At 35.4% G+C, this 27286-nt stretch overlaps 1 protein-coding gene across 6 annotated transcripts in view; it reads left to right on the forward strand.

The window, feature by feature from the left end:
• The window catches only part of LOC106508546, a 593953-nt gene that overhangs the window by 441759 nt on the left and 124908 nt on the right, over positions 1-27286 (forward strand). The window lies entirely within an intron of this gene.

The raw sequence follows: 27286 nt of genomic DNA on the forward strand, positions 1-27286 counted from the left end.
TGCAACCTCCACCACAGCTCACAGCAGTGCCAGATCCTTAACCCACTGAGCGAGGCCAGGAATCGAACCTGCATCCTCATGGATGCTGGTCAGATTTGTTTCCATGAGCCATGATGGGACCTCCCAGCAATAGTCAATATTAAGACTCTCCTCTGAATAAAATATAAAATTTTCCTTAAATTTATGACTCTTATCTTCCCAGACAATAAAAGTCAGGGGAACTGTACTAATATCTGAACTAACAACTTTAAATAAATCTGAAGGATGTGATTATTTTAAAAATTTGTTCATAATAAAAAAGAACGAAAAATCTTTCAATGACATAAGTACCTGGGCCCTCAGTAAAGAATGTGAGTGATAAGGAAAATACAAAAGAACATAAAAAGAGATTACTTGGAAGGTCATGCAGCACATCTATAATCGTTGAGCTCATTCAAGCAACAGAAACATTAGTTAGAAGCCAAACTCTAATCATTTGGGGTTTTCCTAGACTTGGAAACAATTAACATCACTTCATAAAATCAGGGCAGTATTCTGAAAAGCCTTTGTTCTGAGTTTTTAGTTGTTTCGCTAAAGCCTCAGGCTCGATTGCAACCGAGCCTAGGTCTCATCCACACTGACAAAATAAGCAGCGACCCTCTGCAGTTCTCTACAAAGTACAAAGGAGACAAGAGCTTAGCTTACATTACTGACTACCCTGCATTTGGCTGGTAGTTTCTCTGTTAAGCTGGTAGGTGAATTATTTATCATCTCCTTCGCTTGCAAAATGGATGCAGTGTGGTAATTCAGAGGTTATTCATATATCCTTTAAGATTGATACTGTGTATTTACACACTGCACATTGACATTCATTTTTACAAAATTATTCTGCTGTAGCTGGGGTGGAAGCCTGAAAGCATGGGTCTTATGTTTTCAGTAGTGAAATCGAGACAGAGAGTTAGGGAATGTTCTGTCTCTGGCTGTCAGTGTGAATCTCTGAGATGACTGGAGGCTGAGAAAGAAGTTCAAGCCTGTCTTCATTTTCCAGGCCAAGATTTCCCTGCAAAACCACTTTTCAATTTAGATACACATGTAGCCTTTGATTTCCCTTCGTAATGTATATGAACACAGAGAGCCACCTTTGTCATTATTTCAGGGATCTCACCTTCTGCTATTGGAGGCAAAGCAGAAGTCAGGAGAATCTGACTAATTTGACAAATGACCAAATTATTATTGCCCTGGAGCAGGGCACAGTTTGAGTTTATCAAGCAGTCATTTTATAGCTTCTGATAATGTTTCTATCTCCCCAATCCATCCTCTGCTAATATTCTTCTATCTTCCAAAGCAAGTCTTTCGAGGAATTATCAGCAAAATTGTTCTTATGCAACAAAAGCACCTTAATTCATTGAAGGTAAAACAAATTTTGTCACCTTTTTACTCCAATCCAAAAGATAAAAAATACCATAAGTGAGTCATGCATAAGGGATGTTAAACAGAAAAACTACAAGAGCTTTCTATTTTTGAAAGAAAATGAAATGTCCAACCACTTTTTTATTATAGTTCTTTACTATAAATAAGACTAAAGGAGAACTGATAAAATTATTTTATTAAGATGTAGTCATGCATTGCCATAAATATTTAAATATAGATTGAAGTACATATGTTTTGCAATTAAACAGCTGCCTTCCACTGATACAGGCAACACTTTCAGTGATATATTGCAAACAAAAAATTGCATTTATTTCAGAGATTTAAATGTGTCTAAAGGCCCTGGTATATTGCTTAGTAGTTATAAGTAGTAAACAATTATTTGCACAATTACTGATTTGAGATTCAATCACTGTCATCAGCTCCTGGTCCAAAGAAAACAGACACTATAGCAATAATAATATTACACACATTTAAACAGCATTTAAGGATCCAATTTCTTGAAACATTGTTCTTGTGCAAAGGCCCCCTGATAGTGACTTTTATCCCCATCAGTTCTTTTAGAAACAAACATTGTAGCAAGAAGATATTAGATATGACTTTAAGCAATTTTGGAACATAATTTGGTCATGTAAAAATTATTCTTGCAACTTAGTTTGGTTAACAGATGTTCCAGATTTATGACAGAAATTTCTGTTCGAGAGATTGTTTTAGAGTTTTTAATTTTACCAAAAGAGGAAAGGAAAATTTTAGGAGTCTAAGTTCTGCTGTGATCATACTTAATTAGTTGTGTGATTGCAATAATGGTGCTAGGAATAGTAATGTAGCAGTTACCGTGTTTTCAATATTTGGTATTTTGCTGTAAACTTTACATTTACACAAGCACTATTATCTTGGACACTTTGTGAAAGCAGAACCACTCTCAGAAACATTAGATAATCTCTCCAAGGTGAGACTTCTCCGTAATGTATACTCATTGCTATAAATGTGTTCTCTCCTTGGCTAAGCTGAATCTTTGAAAGACTGCCTTGATCAGGCCATGTGTTTGTGATATAAAGCCACAAGAGTAGTGCCAACTCTTTGGGCTTTCTGGATAATGATAAGGATATTATACTCTACTTGGGGCCAACATTTGACCCTGGGTATAACTGTGTCCAATGTAATTGTGAACTTTTTTGTAATGGGCTTTGATGGTGTTTGGTCTCCTTCTTTTTTTTCTTCTTTTTTGCTTTTTAGGGCCGAACCCATAGCATATGTAAGTTCCCAGGCTAGGGGTCAAATCGGAGCTGCAGCCACAGCCACAGCCATAGCAACGCCGGATCTGAGCCATCGGATCTGCAACCTACACCACACTCATGGCAACTCTGGATCCTTAACCCACTGAGCAAGGCCAGGGATCAAACCTGCATCCTCATGGGTACTAGCTGTGTTTGCTACCACTCAGCCACAATGGGGATTCCTGGTTTTCTTCTTTGCTGAAGTGAACACAGCTGTGTATATGCTGAGTCACATTGGTATAGCTATAAGCGTGGTATTACAGATGATGTTATATGCAACACATGAAACAATTATTTAATGAACAATTATTTAAAAGCATTCTACATTGCCTTTTATTGAAAGTTTCGTAAGAAAAACCCTTTTGTATTCCATGAGCTGACAATTATACAGCATTTTTTTTCCAAGGGGAAGATTATGAAACTTTGATATTATATAAAAGCTAAAGAGATGACAATATAAAATTCAGTAAAGATGCCACCTACTCCACATTTTCATACACATGACTATTTTCTCTAATGTTCTCTTTTGTTTAATTGCACTATAAGAAAGTTCTGAACATTCATTGAATTAAGTAAGTTTAATATGGTTCTTGGTTTCAACTTTAGATTTGAACTTGAGTTTTTCAGACAAACTGTAATTTTTAGTCTTTAGCTCAGAGCTTTACTTTTTTTTTTTTTTTAAAAAAAAGAGCTTTAAGAAAACGTTTACATAAATTCATATAAATTTACTAAGTACCAGCTCTGAGCCAGATACTTTACTTGATACTTGAGGACAGAGGTAAATGATATAGCCTATTTGTTGAGAAGTACAAATTAATAAATTATGATTCACAACTTTTTTACATGAAGTTCATGGTCCCATTATAAGTCTATGAATACCTTGCAGAAGCATCTTGAAATCTTAAAATTATATGCAAGTCATTGTGAGTCTATGGATGTGAACATTTTGCTTGAGAGGTGTTTATGGGTTTCATTAAGTTCTCCCAAGCTTCATAAAAATGTAAACAAAGTTAGGAGGTATTAATCCTTTTCTTCTTTGGAAAGTGTTAACTAGTTTTAGTGGTAAAGTTTTTATAATGTAAAGAAGTTTGATTCAAAAGTATTGCGGCTTGCCTAATACCAAGTATCCATTTAATGCCAAATTTAGAATATTAAACTGTCTTTTTGCCAGAATCCAGAATTCCTTCCCACTATATATTTATCTCATTATTCCTACTATGTACTAATCTCATTAATAGTATCTCAATTTTTGTTCAAACTCTAAAATGTTGGCTAGCCATATAGCCTGAAGCATTTTTTCCTACATTCTCTTCATCTGTTAAATGTAAACATGTCCTTTCGTAGGCCTCCATGTTTAATATGGGAACATTCTAACCCAACCTTAGATACCCAAACTCTAATTTAGTTTTCATTTCTGTTCAATTTTTTTAAGATGCAAATGACCACCAGAATATTTTTTAAATGTAATTTCCTGAGGGGGGACCTAATATCAGAACATTGTTCATCCAAGTTACAGTATCTTTGATGTCTAAAAAATCTTTGATCATTATAAAGATAATCACAAAGGAAAGATTCTACTTTCTTCCTTTATTCTCTGCCAACTAGGACAAGGGTGTAAATGAACAGAATTTTACATATTTCAGCAGGATTGGGCAAGATGCTCTGGTCAGACAAGTAAGCCACTTAGTGGAGTTAGTCTGAGGAGCCCATTCTCCATGCATTCAAGAAGTCATCAGTGTTTTGCCTTGTTTGTTTGTTTGCTTAGCGTTCAGATTGAGTTTCTCCATCAGGGAAATGGTGTTGATCAGTTATCAGTGTAAATCATAGTAACTTAGTGCCTTTTTATATGGCCTCAGAAACTGTCACTTTTATCTCCACATATAAATATATATATTACTTTTATTGTCACTTTTATCAATATAATATATATAAACACACACAGATTGATTGGCTTACTTATCATCCTTATATGAGCTGCATTAAACATTTTACTTGTTTTTTACTGAAAAATTGGAAAACATGATCTTTTCAAAAAAGGTCATGTGCCTTCCAATTTTGTCACTATGACGAGTAAATTCATGTTACCTTTCATGTATTTATCTAACATTTTGCCACTCTAGGGGCTGAAAAATAGAAGGAAATTAGGTCAGATTTAGCTTTTATCAAAGGCATTTTTACTCTGACACACCACTGGGTGGAGTACATTGCCAGCCCAGAGTCTAATATTACTGTATTGTAGGGTGTTTCTGTGCCAGACAAGAGAAACTCCTAATCAACACTGAGGTTCTGTGTATTGTTTTAAAAATCTGGACGTGTTTAATGAAGGCTAAATGACCACGATATAATACCAACATTAAATATGCTCTGACATTATAACTTTCAAGATTCAATCCATCTTCTCTGGACCCATGGGAGATAAGATTTGACACCCTGCCTAGAATACTCAGAGAGAATTATTTGGAAGAAGGCCATTTTATGTTCTGGTCAAAAGAGCAGCTGCAATTTGGGGTGAATTAGTATTTTAACTCTATGTGGAAAAGCATAAAGCTTATTTTTGATAATGAAATCAAACTGTACCCAGATATTGAATTTGACTTTTCATTTGATGCTGCTTTGATACAGCTTATATTGGAGCTGAGCCCTAATCTTATAATAAAATGAACTGTCAGATGCACTGTGGGACTATTGTTGTCGATAGCATTTACCTGAATTTGGCCTTCAGAACTTTGAGAATAGACTGATTTCATAGTAGGTGTTAATTCTATTTGACTTTCAATTCACCCTATTCCTCCCTTGTCTCTTTCTTTCTTTACTATGCTGGGAAAATGAAATTTACTGATCAAGCCTAAAAATCTCCAACCTTACAAATTCACTGCACCTCAAGTAAAATTAGTCCAATAAAATACAGCATTTTAATCAAAGTATTTAGAATCTGTAATTCTAAATATGTGGGTGCATAAATCAAATAAATATATTCATGTTCTTTGTAAGAGAGGATTCTCACTTTGACAATTCTTTTCCTCTTGTTTCTTTTATTCCTTTAATTTCATTTTCCCGCTCACATTATACTTCATTTCTTCTAAGCTTTCAGCTCTCCAAACTTGCCCTGTAGTTTCCATGCTTCTGAAATACCCCTCCTGATCCATTTTCTCTTCTAAAATGAATTCTCTTTCTTCTGCGTTTTTTTTTTTAAATAACCTCATATTGTCACTTCCCTTAAATTTTCTTTCCAAAGCTATTAAAGATTCTTTATTTCTCCTTCCCTCCTCACCCTTCCCTACTGCCACCCAAGTATAGCATCTCATCTATTTCTCTATATGAATCTGCGATTTACCCAAGGGAGGGACTTTCTCATGCATGCAGCTCAGTGCTGTGATGATTTCAATGGTGCCAGCATATTTTAACCACATCATTATCATGTAGTCCCAAAGCCTTGCTCACTGAAAACACCATCTTTAAAAGGATTTCATTTCCATTAATCAATTTTAAAACTTGAGATTCAAGCACAGAAAGCATTTATTAGAATGTTCCCTACTTGTTCCCACATTCATTTCATTCTCTTGGCTATCTAAGAAAAAGGAATTGTGCAGAAGTCTTTTCTCTCTCCATGCTTACCTCTCCTTTATATATCCCCCCGAGCCCCCCCAAGTCTATTCTTCCATACAGTAGTTAAATCAGAGCATGCGGCAGGACCGCATTGTCTGAGCTGGTGGCCACACAAGTACTTTGTATTCACTGGAGGTTCAGAAGTACAGCAGCTGCATATAAATATGCATAGTTGAGAGATTCATGATGGTGCCACCTCATTCTAGTGCTGGTTGGCTGCAGTGCAGGCACTACAAATCAATGAACATTTTCCCCATCCATCAGCTGCTCGCTTGCAAGCAGACAAAACACTTACAATGCCAGAAACCCACAGAGAGCTCCTTAGTGAACGAAACCTCACTGTCGCAAGATTCAGAATAGCCCTCTCCCTCCCACCCTGAACCTCTACAGCTCTCGACCTCAAATGTCTTTTTTATCCAAGGTGGATTGCAAGCACTTAAAAAAATAGCATGAGGAAAGAAAGAGAGAAAAAAAAGGAGCAATGATAAATCAGGGTTTGAGGGTCCTCACATTACACTCGTCATAAAACAAAGGATCCTTTGAGCATTAACCCTTTTAGAGAATAAAATAAAGACGAACTTGCTTATGTTGGCTATATTGCTTTACAGTTGTAGGGTTTGAGTGTTGAAGCATTTAAGTGTGCAAAGCCTTGTGCCATGCTTTTGCAGACCTTTGTGATTTATCTATAGTTATTCATTAGTTTTCAGTATCGAAGGAGTTATAATATGCTGATATAAGAAAAGTAAATCGTAACTGTACTTAATAAGTAGAAATCATGTTTTTTCCCATGGATTGAACAGTTTCTGCAAAGGACTCAGATACATTTATATTGTCAACCATTCAATCCATGTAATAATTTTAATAAAAGCTGAATTTCATTTAATAAAATTTCCTGTGAAATATATTAATGAATCAAATGTATATTTCTTGGTGAAAAGATATACATTCATTGCATCTAAAGAACAAATATATTTTTCATTTTAGATAGATTACATTAGCAACAAAAATGGTTCATTCTTGTGTAGAGTTCATTCTTACCTATCCATCAGTTTATAACACTCCCTGACAACTTGACAATCAACTTACCGATAAGAGTAATAATCAATTAGATTTCTCATTCATTTTTTTCAACTATTGCAGTTACTTATTATAGCACTCAGCAACATAAAATAATATATGATAATATCTATAGTCCCTGTTTTGAAGATGTGGATAGGAAATACAGTTATACAAATAGCATGTGACTTTCAAATTTTGAAGAAATGTAGTTGGGGTTTGGCATATTCAAGAGACTTAGTAAATATTTGATAAGCATATATAACATTGATTAAAAGTTATCTGTCTGATTACTATGTTTGGTTACCATACTGCAGGAATGGTAAAAACAAATATAGTTAAGGTAGCTATAATTGTCCTTAACTATGGCTGAGAGAAGCTGACTGACATGCCCATGTTTTGTTTGCTTGCAAGCAGCAAAACCAAAATTCGAACCCCTATCTACTTAACTCCAGAGTCCATCCATTCTCTTCCACTAAGCCATGTTGAATTACAAGACAGAATGTGATAATTGCTCTAGTGGATCAGAGGAGATAAAGATCACTTCCAACTGAGATGACCAAAGAAGACATCATTAAGAAGGAGTAGCATCTGAGCAAGCCTTTGAAGAACAGGCACAGCAACAAAGCAGAAACTACAGACAGGGGTGAGCACTGGCGAAACCTTATGACTCTGGAAAACAAGTTTCTAGACAGACAAAGGGCATCTCTTTCAGTGAAATGGATGCTGTAAATAATACCATTATTTAAAGAATTCCTCACCAGACTCCTCACTTATGAGAAATAGAGTCCACAAAGTGATTGATATTTCAGCTTTCAAAAAAGAAGTCAGTTAAACGTCCTTCTTCATTTCTGAAGTAAACATTTGAACCAAATAACCAGTGAAGACTCCTCTAAAGAGTTCTATGTTGTAACGCTTTTCTTTCCTTTTTTTTTTTTTTCAGAATACAAAAAATTGCTAGAAGTGGCTGATTCAGTATTCTAGTTATATAATCTGTATATGTAGTTATTCTCAGATTACAAAGCATATCTAAATATTTATATGTCTACATATCTATATAAATAAGTTATATGCATTTAACTAATCTAAATTCTAAACTTAATTTCAAGAGTCTTTTTTTTTTTTTTTTTTGGCCATGTATTTTTCCCTATTTTGCTTCCCATTAGTGCTGGAATACAAACAAATTCTTATAACTATTTAATCAATACTTAAGGACGTATTAAACACGTGATAAAAACAAGATTTGGAGGTTATGCACTTTCTCATAGTATCTATTTCTGTATTTCAGCTATTGGAGAAAGTATAGAGATTGGAATGTTATATATTCACTCATTAATAAAAGGCATTTTGTAGTATTCAAATGCTTTTGAGCAGATTCACATATTTCCCACTTTTCTAGCCTATAACTCAGACAATATTCAAAGCAATAATTTGGCAATATTTATCAAATATGTATCACTGATATATATATATATATACATATATATATATATATATATACTGTATGCACATGCACGCATGCAAGTAAGCAAGTTAAAGGAACATGAGAACTTAAGAGAATAATACAATACTTATTTTTTCCTGACTTCAAATCTTTTTTTTCTGTCAACATTTTCCCCTAATTTTCCTTCCCCAACAAGAAAAAAGAACAAAGAGAGAGAAGTGTTTTGTTTGAATTTAGAGTGAGAAGAAAATCAAACACCATTTTTCTCATAATTTTTGCAAAGGCTATTAAAGGGATTTGAGTGGGGAGCTCTTCCTTGAATAGAATTGCCCTGGATGGAATTCCATCCTGCCATTGTTGCCGCCAGGCACATTCAGGGGAACTGGATGTATTGAGAGTCCTAGACTCTTTCATTTTCCATCTCACTGTTTCTCTTATGTCCGAAAGTAGTATATTTGGGTAAATACTTATTTGGATTCCAATCTCTGTGAAATTGAGCTGAATTTATTAGGTTTGTTTTATTGATTTGAATTAAAATTGAACTCCACTTGTAGCAAACAATACAGTGCTTTGATCATTTTAATTCTTGTTCTGATCTTAAGTGGGGATAGTTTAAGCTCATTTTGGTTAAATCAGTTTATGGTCAAATTGGCTAATCTTCTTAACAAATATTTACTGAGCATCAACTATATTCATTAACACTGAATTTTGTTAAGATGAAAGGAAATATAACAGGTTTTCAGACCTTGATCCTTGAAAAGTTAACCAATTCAAGGATGCTAAATGAGTGATAAGGTATTCAAAGCCCTTTGGAAGTTTGAGACCAGGAACTTCTATAAGTCCTGATTTGTAATCAGGCAGTACTGGCACACTTTCTAGTGGGAGACAACCCTCAAGGTAAATTTACTCTTTGGCATTCTGAGCATATGCAAGTTGAAAACCACTGCTTGAGGCTCTGAAAGTCATTGAGGAGTTCCCATCGTGGCTCAGCATAAACAAATCCTACTAGGAACCATGAGGTTTCAGGTTCCATCCTTGGCCTTACTCAGTGGATTAAGGATCTGGCATTGCCGTGAGCTGTGGTGTAGGTCAAAGACATAGCTCAGATTCCACGTTGCTACGGCTCTGGTGTAGGCTGGTGGCTACAGCTCTGATTAGACCCCTAGCCTGGGAACCTCCATATGCAGTGGGAGCAGCCCTAGAAAAGACAGAAAGACAACAACAACAACAACAACAGCAAAGAAATAAAGAAGACATTGAAACAATTTGTGCAGACAATCACTAAATAAAAAGTGGATGAAACCAGAGCAATGGGTAGATTGCAATAAATTCTACTATCATAATGTGAAAAACCCTCTCTATAGAAGATACAAATACTATTCCGTAGGTATGAGCTTAAGTTAGAAGGACTTTAGTTTATAAAGGCATTTCTGGTGGGAAGCTTGAGTTCTTTTTAAATAAGATCATTGATTTTTGTCCAGTGAAATTGTCAAACTTAGAGCATGGAATCATTCAGAACAAACACTATTTAGTAATTTTGAAACCAGGCATGGAATTGAATGCTTAGATTTCAAGCAAAGAGAATATGAATAAATGCCAAAGAAGTACAATGGCATCTTAAGACTGGAACTTGGATAGAATGTTAACCTAAGAGCCCTTAAGTCTTCCCATTTTTCTTAGTTACCGTCTATATAATCATCTCTTTGACTAAGCAGCAGTAAAATGTTAGCTTGGAACCAACATTCAGATGTGAATTGCTTCAAGTTAGTCCATTTACCCTCTCAGTGAACTTAAAATGTGTTTCAAATCATATAAATCTCAGATTTCTCAGCAACAAAATGTAAAATAATAATTGTTACCAAACCTACCTTCCAGAACTGTGAGGGTTCTGTAAGAAGTAAATTAGTCTGCTGTAAAAAATGGAGAAGCCCACATTTGAAACATTGTCATTGCTGTTCTATGATAATTTTTTTCTAATGTTCAGAAACTCAAGTGTGTTTTAAATTCTATCTTTCAATAACTTTCTTGTAGACAGAAACACAGATATTCCTGTGTTATTTCTTAAGTCTTTTCTTCTCTTATAAAACATAAAACTGTCTGATCTACACATTCATTAGTCTAATCTGCGACCAGAGGAAAGGTGAAGGCATATTAAAATATTTATAAAATCTGTCACTAGGAAAACTGTAATTGTGGACAAAATAATGAGAAAACAATTTATACATTAATAAGTAGAGTATAATTGTGAACTTGTGAAATGGTTAATTGAACATTGTATTCCAAAACCATGTTATTTCTTAAAATCTACAACTGTCAAAGAATTTGAAAAACAAATGTCTTAAGATTTAAAAGCTATTTTTATATTTAAAACTTACTATTGATTCCACAATAAAGTGCTACATGGCAGAAATATTATTAGCTAAACAAACATATATTTGGCTAAAAAAATAATTTTGACCAAATTGATATTCCATTGTCAGTATTCATGCCCTATATATGTGGTTTCAAATGAAATTTTGGCCACCCCAAAAAACCTAGGTAACAGGAACCATCTCATCCACAAAATGATTTGTTTATTTTTTAAGCTAATTGCATCCCAGTAATAATTTTAAATGTTATTCCTCTACCTACCTAATGAAAAATATTGGGTTCTTAATTTGCCATTTCTTAACTCACTCACTACTTCTCATAGACAAAACCAAGAAATTTCTACCTGTGTAGGCAGGTAAAGTTTTGGGTTTTAGAATAAGCCTTAGAAAGTTCAGAGTCTAACTGTACTACATCATACCTAGGGCAAGTTGGCTCCTGTTCTGTGAAAATGGAGATTATATCATTTCTTTTCAAATTTTTTATAAAGGTGAAAAGGGGATATGCATAGCACAAATGAACTAGCTTGATGCCTACCTCTTGCTGAATGCTTAGTAATCATTGGTATTGCCATTCAGCCAATCATTCATGAATAAGAAAGAGACGGGACAGACAAAAATTGTAGGCATATAATAGAGTATAATAAGTATGCTGAAGTATGCAGAACAAGATAATGAAACAAAAATGTCTAACTCAGATTTGAGAGAGATGTACAAGTATTGGTTTAATCATTCAGTCCCTTGACAAGTATTTATTTAATGCCTACTGTATACTATTCATTGTCCAAGAAGCTAAAAATCGGTAAAAGAAAAAGATACTGTGTGTTCTACGGAACAGGTATCATCTTGTGTGAGAAGACAGTATTCTAATTATTACTACACTAAATATAAATCACCACTGTAACGGTCGCTACTAAGTAACCCAGAGCTTCTCAGCTGAGGGTGATTTTGTTCCTCCCTGGAGACAATTGACAATGTATAGAGATTGAGTTGTCACACTGGGGGCGTGCTACTGGCATCCGATGGATACTTATTAACATCCTACAACACAAGGTATGGGACCTTACAATAAAGAGTTATCTAGGTTAAAATGCCCGCTGTGCCAAGGTTGAGAAATCCTGAAGTAATACGCCCATGATGGCAGGAGTGCCCCTCTTTTTTACACTGACATATTCGAGTGCCTAGCAATATGCCTGTCACATAATAGGTACATGTGACCCTCGGTATCCATGGCAGATTGGTTCCAAGAAGCACTGTGGATACCAAACTCCACAGACGTTCAAGTCCCTTAGTCACCCCCAGACCCACGGGTTCTACATGGGCAGATTCTGCATCCAGAGATTCAACCAACTGAGAATTATAAGCATACTATGCTATCTGCGATTAGTTGGATCCACAGAACCCTTGGATTCAGAAGGCTGTTGTATTTAGTAAATATCTGTATAGCAAATGAATTGGTTGTGAAAAGGTGAAGCACGTATATAAAGTCTGGGCTTAGAGAAAGCAGGTTATGCTAAGGAGCTGAAATAAGGCTGGTGAGTTTGGAATCAAAGCAAGCAAGAGGATGATTCCATTGAGAAAACCAATGAGAATGGGTGTATAGATATTTAATCTCTATTTACAAATCTCAATTACTTTGTATGTAAAACTTAAATTGTCCCTCCTGAAAATCCATATAATTTCTTTTTATTTTGTTCTCGTTGGAAAACAGGTTATACATGTTTAAGTGAATCCAATCTTTTCTTTCTTTTTTTCCTTCCTTCTTTTCTTTTTCTTTCTTTCTTTCTTTCTTTCTTTCTTTCTCTTTCTCTTTCTTTCTTTCTTTTTTTGTCAAAGAAGTCTAAAATATACTAAACCTATCATTTTGTCTCTGCTGATTTCTCTTTTCCAAGTTCTTAGAATTGTGGTTTAGATCAAGAGCACCAAGAAGTATCATTTAATGACTTGAACAATTGTATATGTAAGAACAAATAACTGGGAGGGGTTGGATTCCTTAGAGCAGTAGTTCTTGTGGATGGGATGCTGGAGCAGAAATAGGATATTTCAAAAAAGTTGAAAGATCTGTTTTGACTTTCTATTCCTGACATTTGCATCCAACCAAAAAAATGGAACATTCCTCTCTCAGATGAAGTACTCTGATTCCCTGGATGAGGCAGTGTCTATCCTTTATCTGCTCTCCCAATTCCTTGTATATCATTTCTTAGTGATGCTTACATTATACATATTTTCCATTCTTCTTTACCAATGAGGAAATAATTAAACAGTTTGTGAATGAAGCATGGTTAATATATTACTGATATTGACTACATTTGCAAAAATCTTAGAACATTTGATGGATCAGCAAAAGCAGCAACATGTTAGAAGCGACTTGCCTCTGTGTGTGTATATAATATATTCTAAGCAGTTCATCCACCTATGATTACTGGAACTGCAGCTCTCCTTCATGAAAAGGAAAATATGCCCTACTGTGCACACACATGTATGTACATGTGCACGTGCAGACACACACACACACACATACACACACACACACACACATTTTTGCCAGTCACTCCCAAGGTCACAGTAGTAGCCCTTTGCATTTGAAGGTGATACATAGGGAATGTAAGTGAGGAAGGAAGAGAGAGATGAGGGCATGTGCAGCTGAGTGTTTATGTCTACTCATATCAGGTTCCAACCTTATTTGAAAAGGGGAAAGCGTAGCTAAGAATCGGGCAGAATCAACACATCATTTAAATATTTTACCGTTTTTAAATCAAATTCCATGTGATATCCAATATTCCTAAATTGCAAATTGTGCTGCTATATACTTTTGTATAGTTATTACAGTTTCATTATATATCCAAAGGGCTGCTATAATTAACAAAATCCACTTACTCCAAATTCAGTTTGTGAAATTGTGTGATGTGTTTTATCTGAGTGTCCCACCCCTTTAGCCATGGTGTAACTAAAAACTTTGAGGGTCATAAACTGAAATTCTTAAAAATGATAGCTAAAACCTAGCAGAGTCACTCCTGGGATTTCTTCTATGCCCCAGGGGAGAAGTGGAAAACCCTTATCAATCTGTTGCCCACCTTGAAGCTTTTCTAGTACAGGTGAAAAGTTGCATCTTTCTCATGGATGAAGGAACTTCAGGAGTATTTTGTCTATATCGTGACATTTTTTGAAGTAGACTAAATCTAGAATGAGCCATGTTCTGGGGGCTGAGCAATCCTCACTCCCATGTAGGATGGTGACTTTTACCTACATATGAACATCAGAAATCCCTGGGGTCCTTTCAGAATGCACCTGCCTTGGACTCAGTAGGTCTGGATTAAAAATCACCAATCTTGGAGTTCCCGTCATGGCTCAGCAGAAATGAATATGAGTAGTATCCATAAGGACACAGGTTCAATCCCTGGCCTCCCTCAGTGAGTTAAGGATTGGGAATTGCCACGAGCTCCAGTGTAGGTCCAGATGCAGCTGGATCCAGCATTGCGGTGGCTGTGGCACAGGCCAGTGGCTACAGCTCTGATTTGACCTCTAGCTTGGGAAACTCCATAAGACACAGGTGCAGCCCCCCCCCCAAAAAAAAAGGACAAAAAATAAATCACCAATCTAGAGTTATCTTCCCACAGTCATGCTATGAGGGCTCCTAATATTTGTCCCTATTGGACAGAATGGTAAGAGATACCATTCTTTAGGACAATGACCTGCTACCCTATGAGTTTTGGATGTAGACTACCCTAACTTGCCTTCCCTTTCTTTCCACACTTTTGCTTATTATTCACATCTTATATGAAAGCAAAGCTCTAACTTTTTTGCCCATGTTTATATAATATTTCAAAGAAATTTCTTATAGTATTAAATATTTCCAGAGTTCTTGTCGTGGCTCAGTGGTTAATGAACCCGACTAGCATCCACGAGGACATGGGTTGGAGCCCTGACCTCACTCAATGGGTTAAGGATCTGGCGTTGCCGTGAGCTGTGGTGTAGGTTGCAGACATGGCTCAGATCCTGCATTGCTGTGGCTCTGACATAGGCCAATGGCTACAGCTCAGGTTCACCCCTTAGCCTGGGAACCTCCATATGCTGCCGGTGCATCCCTGAAAGACAAAAAGACCAAAAATAAAAAATAAAAATATTTCCAACTACTAATTTATTTTGAAAGATTCCATTTTAAGTAATATAAACGAACGAATGCTGTATGCTCCTTTGAGAAATAATAAATTAGATAAATATTTTCAGAAGGCAATGATAATGAAGTAAATAACAATAGGTATAAATAAGTAAACAATATATCAAAGAATAATAATTATAGTTTTCCCCAGGGAGTATCTTTATATCTAATGTCTAACCCATTAGACAATAGATACCCTGAAGCTCATACATACTTTAATTAAAATGACTCATCCTTTTCTATATTTTAAATAGTATAGAAATGACCTATTTTCTTCTTTTTTAAAAAATATTTTATGGATCAAACCTGCATCTGGAGTTCCTGCGATAGCACAGTGAGTTAGGAACCTAACTGCAGTGGCTTGGATCCCAATAGAGTTTCAGGTTCAATCTCTGGCCTAGCTCAGTAGGTTAAAGTATCTGGTGCTGCCTAACTTACTGTGCCATCACAGGAGCGCCAACCTATTTTCAAATTGATATTTTATTTGTGTATCATATGTGAAGGAATCATAGCCTTGTTTTTACTTGTGCAATAAACATTAGAAAAACATTATCAGGTAATACTAAATATAATGCCTGCCTTTATAATACTACTGAAACTATTCTGCTGCTATGAACATGTAATGAGCTAAAATCCAAATGGCATATGTAATCTTTACTATATTGGACTTCTTGATGCATTTGACTTTGACAACCACTCTATTTGAAATTTTATTGACTTCTGAGACTCTCCTCATTCTTTTTTTCCTTCCTATCTTCACCTTTTCTTCTCTCTGTTTCTAGGAACACCATTATGTATCCTTTTGAATTTCTTCTCTCTACACTCTACACAGGGTTTCCAGGTGAGCAAATGATTCCCATAACTTCAACTCTTACTAGTGGGAGTTTTCCTAATTTTCATATTGAAGAAAATGACTTCTTATCTGAATCATATATTCCCTGCCCTCTAGTGGCTCTAACCAGTATCTTAAATCACAAAGTCATATCTCAACATTTTCCTCCTCAAATTAATTGTTTTTCTTACACCTTCCATCCGAGGTGCTGGCATCAGAACGAACCAATTTTCCAGCTCCTCCTTCACCACCTTCACCCATATCGGACTCCTCCTCATATGGCCTCCTAAATATTTCTTCAAACTGTCCTTCCTCTCCTTGTGTAGTCCCACTGCTCTGCTTTAGCACTCATCATCTCTCTTTTGAACTGCTACAAAACACTCTTAATCTATTTCTCCATTTTAAGTCCTGCCTGATCATTCTACAATGAAATAAAAATCTTAACGCATTACCCCACACGTACCCTGAAAGCATCAATTGTGTATAATAGAAATAGCAACTAGAGCACCAATGCCATGACTCCCTGGCATCTATGGAAATTTTATTAAGGAAAATATTCTAATTTAGCATATCTTAATATTCATACAGAATCTTTTTGAAACAGAAAACAAGCCACACAGTTACATCATAAAAGCTTTGGCAATAAGAGTAAATTTGCTTGCTGTAACAATTAGGACAACCCCCTTAGTACAACACAAGTTCATCCATGATCTGGCCTTTGTCACATTCTCCAGTTCATCTCCAGCTACTCCCTGACTCATATTCTACGTAACACTTTGTGATTGTCATTTCTTTCTAATATCATGCTGTTCCTTCTTTCTGGGATTTACTTGTACTGACTTCTACGTCTGGAGGCTTTTTCTTTACACCCCCAACTTTTTCCCAGTTCCAATTCCAGTTAGTTCTTACCTGTCCCTGAAGAGCCAGCCTGGTCTGCACCCTCGTCCTGACTCCAATGAGAGATGATAGATTAGGAGACATCCTAATCCATGTCCCTATAATATTCTATGCATATTTCCATCAATGTCTGTCATTGCTGTTATTGTTCTGTTAGCCCCTCTCCACTTATGTGTCTATATAACCCAGTAGATGATAGGTGTCTTGAAACAGAAACACAGTTTTATTATTCTTTGCAGTCTGAGACAAACTTAAACAGTAACTAGCACCTAACCAAGCACTATATAATATGAATCAAAGATTTAGAAGTATTACTGCAAATGGGAAAAAAAAATGGTATATATGGGAAAGATTTTCATCTTTCTTTAAAGCAAAAGTCACCAACTTCTTATGTGTCCTCTCCAGCCCAATACTGTCCACTCCAATTCACGTAATTAATTCATGCTGCCAGGTTGCTATGGGAATTAGAGTTTTAGATATCTGTGTAAATACCAGAAACATGGAATACATTTTCCATAAAAATGTACATTTAAATGATGACGGAGCTAATGACTTCAGAGTAAACAAACATTTTTTTTTTGAAATTGCTTCCAAATATCTAAATTCTGGGGGGTTGTCATGAATTATTATTATACATCATACCTCAAAGCTATATACATTTTACATGCATTTGTCTTAGCCCGTATTTAAAATAATGCTTATGACTTGATTATTTGTGCAATGTAAGTACTACTTATTCATCTCAGAGACATGTTTTACCTTCATATGGTTTCAGAACATCTAATAAAATTGTTTCAAAATAGTTTTTATAACAATTCATACTTCTTTTCTGGTCTTTTGGTCATAAAATGAGGACCTATCTTTGCCTTCAGTTGAAAGGAAGTATAAGACCTCTATATAGCCTAGAGAAATTTTTTATAAAAATTCCCTTTGTATACCACTGTATTTTCAGAGTCCTTAAAATTTTTTCTTAATCTTTTATTTGTGTGATTGTTATAAAACAAACAGAAATAATTACATGATAATATAGGTATTTCCATTTGTCTGCCTCTGAATTCTTGTTCAAGCTGTGTGTGTGTATGTGTGTGCACATTGTTTGAAAAGAATGTGAGAAGAAAGGGGCAGAGGAAAAAGGGCTCAGTTTCAAAATACAAATGCTGCATAATTTGATCCAATAATGCATGAGCTTTTGAGCTGGAACTTAGGTGAGCTGGATCTCATATTTTACATGGAATGTTTTGAGAATCATGAGACGGTAATAGGAAGTGTTTCCCCTTGATTCACGGAAACATCAGTAAATAGCACAACATGGTTTTCTCTTTGGTGTCTGAATATAATCTGGTGACTTGAGATTTGGAATGTGTTGAAATAAAATTGTTTTTCTGAAAATATGAAACAATATGTGCATCGGCCAATTCACAGAGATGAATGGGAGGCTCTCCAGAAGTATAATTAAAAAATTGCGGAGAAAACGATCTGTATGACAAATAGGAAGAGTTCCCTTTTTATCCTTGTTTCGTGTTAGCCAAGTAAACCAACTTCACTTGTAGAAAAATGGAGCAGGAAAATCTGGCCAAGGAAATGACTGATCCCTGGCCTTAGTTAAGACTGTATTTCATGTGTAGGAGCACTGATAGGAATAGTTTCCTCTGAATTATGTTGCAGCTCTATTCATTTATTCCCTAGAGTTTCCTGAGTCCTTACTCCACGCTAGGCATAATGGTCTAAACACAGAATTGACCCCACCTCATACAGCTTACAGTTTAGTGGCAGAGAGAAGCAGATTAGTCAATATTCACATAAGTGAAAGTAAAATGTTCATGGTTACAGTCACTAAGAAGAAGTAAACAGGGGAGTGGGGGAAGCCTGTCTGAGGACGTAAGACATCACTTGACTTTGCAGGATACATAGATGTTAAGGAGGCAAAAGGAAAAGGGAAGTGAGCTATGCTGTATCTTGTTTTAAAAATTGTATACATTTTATCGGAGTGTAGGTGATTTACAATGTTGTGGTAGTTTCAGGTGTACAGCAAAGTGAATCATCCATACATATACATGTATGTATGTATATATATGTATATATTCTTTCTTTTTCAGATTTTTTTCCCATGTGGGCCATCACAGAGTATTGAAAACTTTTCCCCAGGCTATGTAGCAGGTCCTTGTTACTAACGGATTCCAGTAGTGTATATATGCCATTCCTACCCTCCCAGTCCACCCCTCCCCTCAGCCTTCCCCCTTTGGTAACCCTAAGTTTGGTTTCAAAATCTTTGAGTCTGTTTCTGTTTCAGGAATAAGTGCTTTGTCATGAAGATGCACGTTCTCAGAAAAGGGTAAAAAACCACACCTAGAAAGCACACACGCTGACTTTCAACTGTTATTGGTATCTGAAGGGGGGTTGGGGGAAAATGAAATATGTTGGGTAGAACTTCCACCACAATAAGATATTTTTCTAGCTTTCATTCTAAATGGAACAGATAATAAATATTTAGCAAATAAATGTATAAAATGGTGGGTAGTAGTAAATTCTGTGAAAAATAAAGCAAAACAAGAAGACAGAAAAGTTGGGAAGGACCTTTCTCAGCAGACCCCTGAATGAAGAGACATAATGAAGAGACCCCTGTTTAATTTTTTATGAGCCAGAGGAAAAAAATGATTTTGGCAAAATGGTAATGCCTATTTAATCTGGGTTGGATATTTAGAGCTTTCTTATAATTTGATACTTCTGTACATTTCTATTTTGAAGTATTTTAAAAATCATTATGTAATGTATATGTTTTTCATCTGTAGGAGGGAGGCTGATGTCTCCAAGGTCCTGGAAGAATCTAGGTTAGCACCAATAGTATGGTAGGAGTTCCATGTGAGACAAGCCTGGAGAAGTGGGTGGGTGCTAAACAGCAGGAACTTGCAGACTGTTGAGAATGTCAGTCTTTATTCTAAGAGCAATGGGACGACATTGAAGGAGTTTAAGCATGGGTGGGAGTGATAGGATTGGATCTGTGTTTTAAAGAATTTAAAGATTTCTATTTAGTCAAGAAACTTTAAGCTAGCCTTTACCATTTTCCAGGCTCCATGCTAAGTGTATGGTGGTGAAAGCTCTTTACACTTAAGAACTTGAAGTCTAGAGATGGGTGAACGTTTTGCTATCGTCTATAGATGAACTCGCTGGCTAGATATTTTGGTATCTCCTGCAAGCTGTTTGTTCTGCAGCTTCAACTTTGACAAAGATTGGGAAATCACCTTGATTTGAATGGCTTTGAGAAGTTTGGTCTTACACTAGGTTATTTATTGGGGAGAAAAATTGATTTTTGTGTAATCAAGTAGTTTGTTATATACTATTTTACCAGTTTTCTATTTTAGTCATGCAAGATTTATGATCCTTTTTCAAATTGAGTCTTCTAATACTTCAAGGTCAAGAAATCCTAGGCATAGGGCAGAAGAACTGTGTGAGGGAGGGACCTGTTCTTTGCTAAAACAGAACAGAGGAAAAATCACCCTTTTGAAGTGTCACTTGAGGATCGGAACTTTACAGATTTTGCCAAAAAGGGAATTTAAACTTCAAGTATAAGTGATAAGTAAACTTTTTCGATTTTGGAGGCAGTATGTGTCTTCTGTCCAAGGCAGATATTCTAACTGATTCACTACTGTTGAAAATCCAGAAAAGTGATAAAGATGAACTCTTGATGAAAATATATATGTACATGGAAGGATGACAAATAATTCAAAAATTTGGTTTAAGATCCTTTGAACATTTGCCTCTGACCTTGGTAGTTCCCAATGACTGACATCATTCCTCTGGTGTTTTATCTTTTTCCACAAAAGTTAACTAATATACATTTCAAAACAAATGAGGTTCATTGTTTGCCATAGAGGGAGTATTAGTGTTACTCAAACTTGGTCCTTGACCCCTTCTCTTAAATTGTATAAAAAACAGGGTTACAAAGTTACTCAATCATCTCAAGTGATTTATGGACTTGGACATAAATTTCATAGCAACTTAGATTTTATCTAAGTAACTCAAATTGACACCGTATAGAATTAGCTACTTTGCATTCGTCATCAAACAAGAGCAGTTTCTTCCTGGAACTTGGTAAATTATTAATCTTTGGAGCACCTAAAACTCCCTTATCATAATATAAAAAAATAATTACGCCCAGACTGTAATATCCATAGTTGAATACGGAGGAAGAAAAAAATTATACCTAATAATGACACTTGCTTTTAAGTTAATTATAGGTATTATAAACAATTACTTGAATCATATGTGCTTCTATGCAAATGCCAAAACAGTAGTGTAATTGAATCACATCGCTAAAGTATAACTTTTATATTCTCAGATTAGAATTGATTAAATTGATTTGTTTGAATATGGCCAGGGAACAAAATGAAGAGTAAAATAAGCTCAGAAAATGAGGGAACTTGATTTTCAATTCTTTCATATTTGTTACTATGTAGGTTCAACCCCAAGGAGAAAAAAAAAATTCTAATTTGGAAAACCTTTGCCTCAGTTTTTTTTTTTTTTTTTTTCTTTTATGGCCACACCCATGGCATATGGAAGTTCCCGGGCTAACGATTGACTTCAAACCACAGCTATGACCTACACCACAGCTGCATCAATGCCAGATCCTTTAACCCACTGTGCCAGGTCAGGTATCTAACCTAAACCTCCACAGCAACTGGAGCTGCTGCAGTCCGATTCTTAACCCACTGGACCACAGCAGGAACTCCTACATCACTAAAGCAGTGTGATACAGTAGAAAAGCAAATGGATTCAGAGTCTGCTAACTTAAAATTTAGTACCATCTTTCTCACTAGCAATTAGATGAAGTTACTTAAGGATCATATAACTATCTTTTTTTTTTTGCTTTCTCGACACCTACTTCAGAACTTTTATAAGGTAACAATAAGTAACTGAGGAATATGCTTTAAAGAATTTTAACATATGGCAGAAACATAAAGCATTACAGTTATTCCATTAGACATTAAGGACTGAGAAACTTGACATAATGGTGGAAGGAGCCTTAGGTTTTCATCTTCAGAGGGCCAGTCAGGTGGGGCCATAGGAATTTGGCTTTGAAGCAGCAGAGACCCAGATCAAAACTCTGCCTTTGACCTTTACAGTCTTTCTGATATTAGGAAGGTTCTGGTATTATCTTCATAGCACTTACCATCATTTGTCATGTCATATATTTATTTATAAATTAATTTGTTATTTTTGGGAGTATATAAACTCTGTATGAACAAAGATTTCCTCTTTTGGATGTAACCCTTCCCTTAATTCACATTAATTATCTTGTATTTAACAAAATAAAAGTTGAGATATTTTAGGAATAAAATTCTGTGCATTTCTTCTATTGCAAAAGAAAATGCATTTAAGGAGAGTGTGTGTTTATCTTTTTTAAACTTACTTTGTCATGTAGATAATAAACATAGCAAAAAATTAAGCCTCTTAGATCTGTGTGATTTTTTAAAATACAGCACATTTTTACCTGCATGGAGGTTTTTATTGCAGAAAGGTATCAAACATGACAGTCTGACAATCTGTCATTGCAGTGCCGTTGCTGCTTTTCCTAGATCAGCTGACAAGACCTTAGCTGGGCCTTTACAAGTTACTTAAGAATATTTGCCAAGACATCCTAGTGGGCCTGTTCCAGCTGTCACTGGGGAAAAAAAAAAAAAAAAAAATCACTGGAGATCAATCTCTACAGCAGGTCTTTAGGCAGAAAACCAGTCATATCATCCTCTCCAAAAGAGCCTTTGTGGAGAAAAAGGCCTTATCAAATTCCTTGGCCATGAAGTTACTGTTAGAACTATTGTTAAACCATGCTATCACCACGCAAGGAAGCTGCAGCTTTTGAAAGGTCAGGAGTGGTTTGTAATGATTTAGACCATCTTGTGATTATTAGGGAGTGAAGGTGGTTACAGAGCTATAAAAGCTTCAGGTCTTAGATCTGCTGTGAGAAGAATCCATGTGCCATTAACTAAATCACAACTTCCTGGTATTAATAAAGAGACCAAAACTTAGAGACTAACAATAACCCTCAGCCTACTGTGGGTTTATATTCAAAGTGTAGAATTGAGTTCTTCAAATCGTAGGGTGTAGAAGAGAAAATATGGTGTCTAAAAGGCTAAGCAGAAACAATACTTATTTCCTATGAACAAAAATGTATGCTTTGCTAATAATGTCAGAGAATTAAGTATTTTTAAATGGTGCTTCATTTTTTTTTTTACTCTTGTGTTTATTCTTCTGTGTTGATCAAAGAGAACACAGATATTCAAGTAAAAATATACTCTAGTAGACATCATTTAATATGAAGAGGAGCCAGAAGCAAACCTCAAAGCTAAAAATGTGAAAGTGTTAATGCCCATTATTCCTGAAATGACAATACTTGGTTTAGTGGAAATCAAAATAAAACATGCTTTATTATGCTAAAGCTTATACATCTTAATTTATTGTTATATCTGTAAATTAAGAAAACATCTAAATAATCAAAGAGCTTTTATTTGCCAGTTTGCCTACAGTTATTACTATACTTTCAAACTCTATTGTAATAAATATGTGAAGTGTAATTCTCTATATGTTCATTATAAAAAGCATGCATATTTTGTGTTAGAGGCATAGAATGTAGACATTATACAGTTGGTTCTTCCTATGAACTTTTGGAGAAATGCTAAGGTCTAATTTTGCTCTTCTTCCTCAAATGTATTGAGCAACTTTCTCTCTGTAAAATATACACTTGTTGTGACTTCTTACTTTGATGAACGGACTGAAGCCTTAGGAATAAAAGCTTAGATACATTTATAAATTTTTTAAATACTCTTGATTGTTCAAACTTCATTTTTCTAAAAAGGATACCTTTTGAGTGCTTTTTGTAGCATCTTAATAAGCAGTGGCCTCCTCAGTGGAAGAGAAGAGCAAAGAACAAGAGAGTTTCTAATTAATTTTATATGAAAAATAGTAACTTGATAGTCACTTCTTTGTCTTTCTCCAGCTATCTGCAAAATCTCGACTTTCTCAGTAAGGTAACCTCAGCTTAAATTTGCAGTCATTTGTACCATAGTAGGTTACTTTGAAACTTGTAGACATGTTTATTTACTATAACACTGATGTTAGATATTCCAAAAGCCAAAATACTAGTCTCTAGTCAAGAATATTTGAAAATATAGACTACATAATTGTTTAGAAGTAAACATTTCAATATTTAACCACATTTGCTTCTGTATGACATGTGCCCACATGCAATACTGTGTGTATATTTACATTTATATATCTAATAAGGGTGCTGAACTGTAATTATAGGGCTTCTTATAGAAAAATGTAGAAACACTGAAATTACTGAAATTTCAAAGAATATATTTCCTGCTAATTCTTCCATGCCTTTATTTCTCTTAAATGTGGTTGGGTTAAGTTGCCTAAACTTTGGCTCACAGATTTTTTTTTTCTCAAAATTCTTTCTTCATAATTTAAGCACAGTTGAAAAATCAGAGCAATAAAATCCAACAGATACACCTTATCATTAATCATGCTTTACCGCAGAGTTCCTATTATGGTGCAGCGGAAACAAATCCGACTAGAAACCATGAGGTTGTGGGTTCAATCCCTGGACTTGCTCAGTGGGTTAAAGATCCTGCATTGCTGTGGCTGTGGTGTAGGCCAGCAGCCACAGCTCTGATTAGACCCCTAGCCTGGGAACCTCCATGTGCCATGATCGTGGCCCTGAAAAGACAATAATAATGATAATAATAATGCTTTATCTTCTTAGGGACACTGGTTACCTTGGCTAGATATTCCAAAATGTTCAAATTTCACATTTTGGAAACACTTTTTTATCTAATGTCTTTTTTATGTCTGACATAAATTTTATGACACTTATCCTTTGACATTCTGCAAATGAATTAATTACTCCTTGAGTTGGTCCAGCAAGGGGAGAGGCATATACTGAAGTGTGAGCTTTCAGCATGGCACACACAAGCCGTTCCTGAAACCACAGCACAAGAAAACATCCCCACATTGCATTGCTGCTGACTCAACTCCCAGTGTCTTAAAATTCTAGGTCTTAATAGTACAGGGGTGGATTCTATGCTATGTAGTGTTGACTCTGTAATTGCACTTTCTGAAAACATAGAGGTTACTGTTATAGCAAAACAAACTGGGCCATGGGTTACTGTCTATCTTAGGAAAGCATTTACAGAAAATGGTTTAAAAAGCCATGTTTATTGTTACACAAATTACATTTTATTAAGAATCACAAATGATTGTATTTGTGTGTTTTTTTATAATAAAATCTAGCCAGAAATCAAATGATTTCATTACTGTCTACAATAGCACAGATCAGTTTAGGAAGGGGAAGCATTCGTTAAGGCTTTAAGCATTCTTTGAACGCTGCCCAGAAAACAGATTTTATGTGAAGTAGTACTGTGTGGCTTCCCTCATACGCAGCTCATTGTGTTAATGACTGGTTTTGTCAGCTTTGTAGCTCATGTGATTTTTCCCTTGATTCCCCCCCTCCCCATTTTCTCTCACTGATATGTAAGCAACTTAAAGATTGGAATCCTATCATTTAACTCTTCGGTACAGTTGACCTTCCCTATCCACGGGATCAGCATTCATGGATTCAACCAACTGCGATTTGGAAAGCACTCCAAAAAAGAAAAGGAAAGAAAAATTCTAGGAAGTTCCAAAAAGCAAAACTTGAATTCTCTAGGCAGACAGCTCTTTACAGTAGCATTTACATTGTACTTACAACTATTTACATTGTATTAGGTATTATAAGTGATCTAGAAATGACTTAAAGTATGTGGGAGGAGAGAAATAGATGAGGTGGATTGAGAGGTACAGATTTCCTGTTTCAAAATACATGAATCATGGGTATGAAATGTACAATGTGGAGAATATAGTCAGTAGTTATGTAATATCTTTGGTGACAGATGGTAACTAGACTTACCATGGTGATCATTTTGAAATGTATAGAAACAGCAAATCACTTTATTGTGTACCAGGAACTAACATAGCATTGGAGGTCAATTATACTTCAAAAACAAACAAACTCATAGCAAAAGAGATCAGTTTTGTGATTACCAGAGGGAGGTAAGGCAGGAGGGAGAATTAGATGATGGTAGTCAAAACATACAAACTTCCATTATAAGATAAATCAGTACTAGGGATATACTGTCCAGCATGATAAGGATAATTCACACCGATTTGTTTTACAGGAAAGTTGTTAAGAGAGTAAATCCTGAGTTCTCATCACAAAGAAACATTTTTTTCTGTTTATTTTTGTATCTGTATGAAATGACAGATGATCACTAAATTTACTGTGGAAATCATTTCATGATGTATGTAAATCAAATCATTATGCCATAAATCTTAAACGTATATAATGCTATATGTCAATTATATTTCATAAAACAGGAAGACAAAAATTAATGTATATGGGAGGATGTGCATAGGTTATATGCAAATACGATGTCATTTTATATAAAGGACTTGCACATCAGGAATTTGGGGATCCATGGGGGAAGGGAGGTCCTAGAACTAATCCCCTCCAGATACCAAGGTAGGACTCTCCTTCCACCATGAAAGGAGATTTGAATGAGGTAGATACATAAACATTAATGCCATTGAGAGTATGACGCTTCATCAACAAGATGGAACTTATCCAGAGAAGAATACATGAGTTCACTCTCTCTACTCCTTTCCAATCTTCCAATCTTAGGAATTATAAAAAATTAAGTAACTTAATGCTGTGGGATAAGTTTGAGCCTGAGAGATGGATATTCTACCCTTAGTTGTGCCATGATCTAGCTATGTGACCTTACTTTGCTTTGTAACATGAGGATGTTGGACCAGTTGATTTTTAAATTACCTTCTAGTTCTAAGGTTAATTCTTTTCTAATGAAGGGCACTAGAATTTCCTCACAGCCATTCCCTATGCCAGGTAAAAGAGAGCTTAAAACCCTGGAATGTAGGACTCGATTTCATTCCAAGCTGAAATCTTGTGGTCTTATCCACAAAATGGACTACAATTTTAGTACCTATAGTTCAATGATATAAAAAGATGTTATTAAATCTGAAAGTGTGTGTTTGTTACTTTTGTTGTTGTTAAGGCGGTGGTGTGCTTCATTTTTAGCAATGTGGCATGAATTTACTTTTTCCTTTTCATTTTTTACCATTTGTCAATAATAAATTGCTAAATTAGCTAATAGTTTTGAACAAGATCTTAATCAGTACATCTATGTGCTC

This window comes from Sus scrofa, chromosome 13 (assembly GCF_000003025.6).
Source record: "Sus scrofa isolate TJ Tabasco breed Duroc chromosome 13, Sscrofa11.1, whole genome shotgun sequence".
Taxonomy (NCBI): Eukaryota; Metazoa; Chordata; class Mammalia; order Artiodactyla; family Suidae; genus Sus; species Sus scrofa.